At 31.9% G+C, this 9,797-nt stretch overlaps 1 protein-coding gene across 3 annotated transcripts in view; it reads right to left on the bottom strand.

Moving 5' to 3' along the window:
- NKCC (sodium potassium chloride cotransporter) overlaps window positions 1-5,460 on the bottom strand; it is a 32,522-nt gene extending 27,062 nt beyond the window's left edge. The window contains exons 1-2 of one of the 3 annotated variants that reach the window (XM_089707705.1): window positions 5,421-5,460; window positions 5,080-5,153 (exon numbers count right to left, since the gene is read on the bottom strand). The gene's annotated coding sequence lies outside the window, so the exon portion shown is untranslated. Of the gene's footprint in view, window positions 1-5,075; window positions 5,389-5,420 lie in introns of those variants that run through there. The other 2 variants (XM_089707704.1, XM_089707706.1) reach the window with 2 other exon arrangements.
- Window positions 5,461-9,797: the final 4,337 nt, after the last annotated feature.

The raw sequence follows: 9,797 nt of genomic DNA on the forward strand, positions 1-9,797 counted from the left end.
ACCTTTATTAATTTTAAATTTAAATCAAAGATTGTACAAAAACAGTGAAATTTTCTTGGAATTAAGTATAGTTTTTGTGCCAATATACAATTTAGCATTTTAACCAAATTTTCGAGCGCAAATTTGTGACTTTTGTCACCCGCGAGCCCTGTGTTGCCACCTTAGACCTTTCCGGGCTAAATCTAGCCCTTTTTTGGAATTCAACCCGTGTTTTAAGTTTTTAGCCCCAAAAGGGTAATCTAGCCCTGTTTTTAATGGCTCAAAAATTACTAAAAATGGAGCCCATTTTGTCATTTTTTGCCATTTTACCATGGCAAAATAGGGTTGGTTTACTCGCTGAGCGTTCTGATTGGCTAATAAAGGTTAGTCGACCAATCAAAACTCCCGCTACTTAACGAAATATGCACGATTGGGGAAAAAGGCTATAATATGCACTAACGCCGTAATTAGAGAGTTTTATGCATTTGCATATGCAAATATGCAAATGCATATAATCCGATGTCTAATAATTACCTAGCTACTTTACACCACATGTGAGTGTGTGTCCCAAATTCCAGACAAATCTGATTGGCAATATTTGTGCTTGTTTACATATCTACACAAATTTATATAAACTTTCACATCTAAGTAATATTATAAAGCTGAAGAGTTTGTTTGTTTGTTTGTTTGAACGCGCTAACGGGAACTACTAGTCCGATTTGAAAAATTCTTTCGGTGTTAGATAGCTCATTTATCGAGGAAGGCTATGGGCTATTATATCATCACGCTACGACCAACAGGAGTGGAGCCACGGGGGTGAAACCGCGCGGAGCAGCTAGTTTATAATATTTGATTTGTCCTTATTTAGGCATTGAGATAATATTACTACGTATGGAGGAGACACCACGAACAAAATCTGTGCGCCATTTTTTGCTCTAACTAAGTTTTAAAAATTATTATCTAGTTATAGGTACTTACCGATGAAAGTTATTCCTTTGCACTTTTCCGTATTATTTGTATTATTTGTGCAATATCGTAACACACACGAAGGCATATTTTTTTTTTTTTACTTAAAAACAAATAAAAAATGAGCGTGAAGTTACGCCATATGGCGTATGTTGAGCGGAACATAAGTGATGTTGGCGGTGTCATCTCCATATGTATATCTCAATGTATTTAGATACTTATATCGTCCTTATTTTCGTTAATTTTATGTTTCTCACCGATATTTTATCCAATTTTAACCAGTGTGTTTTTATTCAGTTGGTACTAAATAATTATTTTAGCGGCACATTAGCAAAAAATAATTTAAAAGCCAAACTGGATATTTAAGAAGTCAATATAAATTACTGGGTAATTATAAAAGCAAAGAATGGTTTTATTTAACGATTAATATAAACAGTAGTGGATTTTTTACGACATTTCTGTTCACGTGTGTGTGATTTTTTATGGAACGTTAAATTTCTTAATTATTCTCACGTCACCGCTGACACCATCTAACTACATGGCAATTACCCAAAGCATGTGACTTGTATTAAATTCATTTAAATTATTACGAATACAATACGTCCTGCCGACCGACACCAGCTTATCTTATCTGATAGATCTTTTATATTCGCGATGCTAACGACATGTGTTTGTATAAATGTATTTTTTGTTCATTTTTAATATTATGTTTATTTATATAATATTGAGTTGATTATGAAGTAAATTGTAAAACATTACAACAAATGAAAATCATCTGCAATATCCCTACTTATCTTATACATTACTATTTAATATGGAAGATAAAACCTATGACATACAACAAACAAATCTACATAATTCTCTTCTATTTTGATTAACGTTACTTTTACTTTCTTTCTTTATCTTTATTGTAAGGAGTATCATTGTTTTATCTTTATTTTATTGTTTTGTTAACATATTGCCACTACACATTTCTTTCAACTCATTATAAATGATCAAAGGATTACCTATTGAATATAATGATAATTAATGAGCTGACCAAAATTTGCTAGTTAGCTAATTTTGAGAAAACTGTATGGTAGTGGATAGTACTTTAGAAACTCATCTTGTAACTAAATATTCTCTTTTTACATATCCATTTACTGGTAATGTTTTAAAACGATCTACAGCCACCCACTACATGGTTACGATTGTTTTTTCAAAATAATATGACATTGATCCATATTTCTTCAGACTGATATCGCATTGTTCATTATATAGTCCTCTAACGACCATCAGATAAGTAGGTAGACAGTGTTGCCACCCGCAGTTTAATCAAGTAATAGACTCCTTGCCGCGACTCCCACTGCATGAACCGCCTCATATTACAAATTAGCCTCATGGTCTCTTATAACATTTTCTTTTACATAGGTAATAATATGAGACAATGTTTTAATTAAATTTGAAAGTGTCATAATTCATAAATCTATATAGTCCTTAGGAAAAGTGATTGATTATTCGCTAACATCCTTTTTGAAGTGAAACTTCTTTATCGGGGTTGGAAAAAAATTTAGTGTAACATTTTTTCGTTACGCGTGACATTTTTCCGTTACGCGCCATCTTTTTCTTATCCCTACCACGCGTTATTCGACGTATTTCTGTAAAGTTGCATATAGTAAATTATTTTTTGAAAAATAAGGTCATAAAGAAGTTTCACTTCTTACGTGTGTACACTAGTACACGCACACATTTTTTTTTATATTATTGTCAAATATTAAAAAAAATCGGTTAAAAGCGAGTCGGACTCGCGACACATCTGGTTCCGTATAAATAAGCTAAAGAACTGGAAAAAAAGTTCACCCATCCAATCTATGTTCGTGGCTACCGTTGCTTAACCGCATTTTTTTTATAAGGATCAAAATACATCGTGTCGGAAAATTTCATCTTTCTAATTATTATTATCAGAGTACATGAGATACAGCTTGGTGACTGACGGACGGACGGACAAATAAACAAAGACGGATACCGAAGCTTCAGTCCTGCTTTACCCTTTGGAACTAAACAGGACTTATATCGTACCAGCGCAGCGTTGATATTGTAGAAATTGCATAAAAGTTAAATTGAAAGATAAGAATCAATTCTCTTATAAAAAGGGAACAGAAAATTAACTGAAATTTATGTTTTCAGCGTATTTCTGAAATCGGTACGATATCGGTCAGTAATGTTAAACCAAGCTATATAGCAAATTAAACAAATTTATATGCCGGGGTATTTATATTTAGAATTGTAATCGATAAATATACAGAATTAATAATAATCTGCCTATCACTTCGAAACTAAACAGATTAGAAGTTACATGGTTGTTTATACTACAAATAAACTTTATGGTGTTTGGATTTATTTTTCCGTTACTAATTTATTTTTGTATAGATAAGTGTAAAACCTATGCTAAATATAATTATATATTAGTTAACATATTATATTGCATTTATTTAATAGGGATCTACTAAGTTTAAGTACCTGCTATCTAGTAAACTGCTCTTTATTCTGTACAGTAGCAGTACCTATATTTCCCTGTTTTATATATCGCTACCGAATTTGAGGTAATTAATGAAACTACGCTATAAAGTTGACCCTGCCTCGCTGTTGAAGGCACAGCTTAATACTGAGTTGGTCCCCTTTTTGCTAAAGGTCTGCCACACTTTTGTCTTTTTCTCTGTTTTGTATTTCTTATTCTTTTTATTATATCTGTTGTTGGCTTTTGGCAAAATAAATTATTCTTTCTTTCTTTCTTTCTTTCTTTCTTTCTTTTAAGATCATTCATAAAAAAGTTTTATCATCTCATTGAACTCAAATGTCTGCGAATTTAATCCGTAGTGATGGCTCATTTTTAATCGAAACAGTAACGATATCCATGAATAATATTTACAGTCTTACTAACACTAGATCTTCTCAGCAAAATGAATCACTCATTCTTCCAATACATACCTACTTGAGTTTTGATTTGATGGTTTGCCAGAATCTAACCTCTTTCATCTTTTAAACCAGCTAATGTTATTTTACGACTACAATTTTCATACATATTTTGAAGTATCGATTTGAAGTATACATGTGTTTCAGTTTTATTGGAAAATTGAAAATTGTTTGCCGAAGATTAATAAAATTTATTATTTTGTGCTGGATACACCAACCTACTTTATTTAAATTATAGATAATTTCGCTTTATACATTTCTGAACATTTCCTTATTTAATGCTCTAAGACCTAAGTTATTTTACTACATTTTATATGTACCTATCTACCTACTATGATTCATTACATTAAGGGCTGATTTTTCAATCCTTGGTTAAAACTTATTCGTCGAATAATGTATAAAACTACCATTTTAAAAACGTATTCTAATTGCCCGTATTTGACAGTTTACGTGACATTTTAATATTATCGTGTAATACTTTATTGGACGGATAAGTTTTATCCTTGGTTTTATCCAAGCATTGAAAAATCGGCCCTAAATGTTATGATACACAACACAAACACCTTTTTTATATTTCAATAAATGTTATTCTATAAATATGTACAAACAATCTTTATTCTATTATATCTTTAACTTTATTTATACATAGAACTTAGTAGTTTATAGTCTCTTTAGACTAGACTAAATAAATAAATAAATAGATCGTTTTATTATTTTTTAGTAGTTTAGGCTTTACATTTACTCAAGTTAAATTTTAATAATGAAAGAATGGATACATTTGAATTTTGAACTACATATCTACTAATTAAAAGTTTAATAAATATACAGGGCGGAAATTTTCCATGGGTTACTGGGTTCAAATGCAGTTCTATTTTTTCAGTAATCACTTTCCAACATTTTCAGTAAGTAATTACTTTCCCTGCAGGACCAATAGAAATTTCCGTCCTATATAAGTTGGAAGGTAAGGTAAAGAAGAAATAATAGAAATACATAGTTCCAAATCTGGAAAAAACTTTGAAAGGAAATAAATTACCAATATGATCAAAGCACAGTAAGCACTACCCTATGCAATTATTAATTACGAAGATAATAAAAATTATAATTTTATTAGTAAAAAACTCTAATGTATAATGAGTCAGTATAACTACCTAAGTACTACTTACGTTAATTATAACTACTTACGTTAACAGTATAAATTTCCCGAAGACCACAACACAAATTAAAAATCTTCTCACATTCTTTATTTTCACCAATTACTCCAAAAAAAATATAATCTTCAAAACAACGCACTCTAACAAAAATTTTAACTTAATTTAAATTACATATGATATAGTGAAACAAGTTTCATGTAATACAAGTAAGTAATTAATTAATTTTATTTGATTGTTATTCGCGAGGAGGAAAATTGCGAGCGGCACGTGCGGTCTGCGATACAGCCATCGCATCTGTCTCCGAAGGCTTCACAACGCGAATATATAAAGAGATCGCGCCCTTACATGATACAAACAATATTTTTTAATTACATCAATGATTAGTTCTAGTTAAGACGAGATTTCTACCAGTTCCACCGACGTTACCCGAACTTTAGTCCCGATTCCCATATACATTACCATTGATGTTTATTTTTAGGTCTACCATCATTTATTATTATTTATATTGGAGCATTGCGATGAGATTGCAAAGTACCTACCTATTGAAACTTAGATATAGGTAAATCAAAGAGTAAACTAATATATGGATATAAATGATTTCCCATACGAGCGCAGAAAGAATTTATTTATTTAAATATTAGGTAATAATCCAATTTCATTGAGAAATATAGTTAGTATGTAGATATATATCTTTTATATTATCTACCACTAAGTCCGGGATACATCGCCCATTTTTGCAAGTGATTACTATCAAGCAAATTTTTCGTGAGTAGCTTTATTTTGATGAGATGCCCAATAATTTCATGTACGAAACTCTCGATTGTGGTAGCTTACAGAGGTAACAAGGATAAAAATTTTTGATTTGACGGTTCTCAAATATTTATTACGCAATTTGTAGGACAATATGTCTGTTGAATTACACATATAAGTATTAAATAAGTGAAAATAAAAAAATCAGCTGGTTAGTAATCATTTATGATGACTTCGTTATCGATACACATTGGAAAGGGGGACTCTTTGATCAAACCATAGATTTTGTAGGACAAATATTTTTTCGAATAATTTAGATAATTATCTTGAGATTGAACAAAAAAAAACATTCAGTTAGTAATTAATATTTGAGAACCATCAAATCAAAATATTTTATCCTTGTTTCCTCTGGTAGCTACCACAATCGCGAGAGTTTTGTACATGAAATTATTGGGCATCTCATCAAAATAAAGCTACTCACGAAAAATTAGCTTGATAGTAATCACTTGCAAAAATGGGCGATGTATCCCGGACTTTATTTGATGTTTTTGAAAATAATGGAAGGCTAAATACTTTTTATTGATTTGTAAATGATTGTTATGCAAGTTTTGTCTATTACCTAAGTGATTATGATTAAGATTCCCTACATACCATTATAAATACGATCTATTTAAATCTCAACAAAATCAAATATTTTTTTCAAACTAACTTAGGTATCTATTAGTATTAGGTACCTACCTACATACTTCTTTGTAAACTGCATTTCAACAAATATCATCATCAGCCCATAGGTAAGTATATAATTCCAAGTGCTGGGACAAGGGCGTCCTATGAGTATTCAGGACATCCACGCCCGCGCTGGCCAAATGCGGGTTGGTAGAAATATCACAATATGTCATCGAACTTTTGATTCTTCGACATGTCGGTTTCCACGATGGTTTTCTTCACCGTTTCCATGCGCAGATAAATAAATAAAATATTTCCTAACTAACAAATAACAATTTGAAATTGGTTGAAATTTGGCCGGATATTGCTATTATCTATACTTAATACCTTACTAATAATATTATTACAAATTAATTAATATAATTCATTCAGAATCACCTGGAATATTTAGACTTTAAATATAAAAAATATATTCGCGAATATGTTAAGAGCCCGTATCGATTTTAGAGTGATTTTGACTTGTTTCTGTAATTCTTTAGGAGCTCGTTTAAAAAAAACTAAATAAGAGTAGGTACTGAAAAATAGTACTCATTTCAGAGCGCTGTAAAACCTTAGCTATTGACGTAATTAAAAAATGTTATAAATAAAAGTTGTTCCTCGAAAAACAATCTACAAAAATGGTCTGTTATAATTTCTTCGTTAAATGATAAAAAAAAAACTATCGAAATACATATATAAATAGATCTAATTTTTGAACATAGGTAGGTACATAAGTGATTTGTTGTAGGTGCCCTCCAATGTCTAAAATATTGTTATCCAAGGTTGACTTAATGCTGTTGTATTTAAGTTAAAAAATATAAGCAAATCATTGTCGATGAAGAAGCGATGAAGGCATCTAGAAAACGTTACCATGTACCTAGCTATACTGATTATATAGCTAATATGTCCAATCGCAACAAAAATAAGTTGATCAAGATGTTACGCCGGGTTTTTTACAATTTCATTGTGCTCGACGAATATCATAGATGTATACAAACTTTTTGTTTTTGGTTATGTGGTGATATATCAGTCAGTATTATCTGAAAATCATATCACTGCGACTCACAAATCACAATATTACCTACTTAGTACGTTTTAGAACTACACAACGAATGAACTAATGAAATTCTAAACAAATAAAATCCACAGATTGCAATTTGTAATACCTATAAATTTAGAAAAGTAACTTTACTAACCTAACTTTTTATAATAATATTGAAACAGCTACTTAAGTTCCCGAAGAACGTGCCCTAAACTGTAAGTTTTATGCAGGCGATTATCTTTATTTTCAAACGACTCCAAACCGCGACACCGTATGAACCACAGGTATGAACGTAGGGTTACCCCATAGACTAGGTATATACTTATTACAGAGAGGTTACCCTCATAAATTAGGTGACTTATGTACAGTATAGAAAAGAGTCTAAAGACGTATTGTCAAACCTATAGATTATAATGTGTACAATTGACCTAAAACACATGAATAAATGCGAAAGTAACTGTCTATCTGTCTCTCCTTCATCCCTAAACCTCTGAACCGTGACTACTTGGTCCTTTATCTATCTAGCCAATTACTAACTATATATTATGTATTTATATGTTTTTTATGTAACTATATGCCTCAATCAATCTAAAGAAATTTCTAATTTCCGATAAAGAATCATCGAACTTTTAGTTAGGTTATTATCTTGATGTGCCATACCTACTTATAGACATGAAAATTGAAATATTTATTTACCATGGCATGATGGCAGTATTTCCTATAGATCTATTCCATTATCATTATTAGAATATGTAATTATTTTCAGTCATAATAACTAAATGCAATGGTTACAATACATTAGTTTAATTTAAATTGTTTTAATATTGACAATCGTGAGAAATATATATATTGAGTGCTTAGAGCCCCCGCAGACCACAGACTTTTTATCGGCAGATAGTTTGGTCGGGCTCTTAATCAGTACGCAGATATAAGCAAATGCGCTCACTATGACGATTAGGTATCGGCCGATAAACAAGTTTGATGGGCTTCCCGATTCAATTCAAACTATACTGTCGGCAAACTATCGGCCGACTGTATAATCAGTATTGGCTCCCTACCACACGCGCAAACACGACGATTTTTTAGTCGGCCGACTAGGCCAATAGTTCAGTTCGCTCCGAGCTTTGACAGCGAATGGTCGGCCGCGCATGTTTTGTAAAATGGCGTCGCTCAATTCTCAGTCGCTTATTTCGGAATTTTCGATCGTAACTTTGATCGAGGAAGTCGAAAAACGCCCTCCACTTTATAAGAAAGACTTAAAAGAGTAGGTACTCTGTATTTGACAAGTTGGTTGAAGCTAGTTATGCTCATTCGATAAAAGGCGAAAATTTTTTCGGGTAATGGAGTAATTTGGAATGCATAGTGTAAAATTTTCCATTTTAATCTATCACTAAAGATAGGATGCACCCAATACTCTCGGGCTCTCTTTTTAATTTTCCTCCTCCGGTGTATGAGAGCAATAATAACAATTCTATACAATGTTTTATTAATTTTCATTGTGCGGTGTGACCACTCTTTTCAACAGTTGGTTAGAAACTAGCAAATAGTCGGCAGACTGTTGGATAGTTTGCGCACTCATAACCGACTGAACTGTTTAGTTGGCTCGGTGTGCGTACTAGCAGGCCAACCCGACTAAACTATCGGCCGATAAAAAGTCTGTGGTCTGCGGGGGCTCTTAGTATGAAATAATGACTGTTATATTCCACCTGTATCTAGGATCAAGAGAAGAACTATTAATTGAAAAAATAATACATTTTAGAGAATTTCAAAAGAATATTTAATCACATTACTTTATTACGGTGGATGTTCCGCCCGTCCCTCCATACATTTTTGATGACGTAAGTAACGAATACTTCACTTTCACTACATAGGATAAAACAAACTCGCATCCCGCTTCTTCGCCTATTCTTTTCCTTTACAATTACGAGTTAGGTTTAGATCTTCAAACTAACTATGCGTTCCTTATGGATTTTGAGTTTTTATAATAGAAAAATTCTAAGGGATATATAGTAGGTATGTAGTTTGTAGGTTATACGGGCGACACCGAAATAAACGACTGCTAATTCATATTTTGTGAAATATTAAAGCCTTAATAGGGGCTAGCGACCTTGCTAGGTGATTTACAAGGCGGGATTCGGGGACCGGCGCGAATCTACCTTAGTAAAAGTACGTATAAAAATTATTAAAAAGATATTTGGATATGGAATCAAAATTTAAAACAACCATGCCCTGTGTTTCAATTTCATAAACAC

The sequence above is a fragment of the Colias philodice genome, chromosome 19 (genome assembly GCF_061535455.1).
Source record: "Colias philodice isolate Cphi_HAF_F1 chromosome 19, ilColPhil1 Martin Lab GWU primary, whole genome shotgun sequence".
NCBI lineage: Eukaryota > Metazoa > Arthropoda > Insecta > Lepidoptera > Pieridae > Colias > Colias philodice.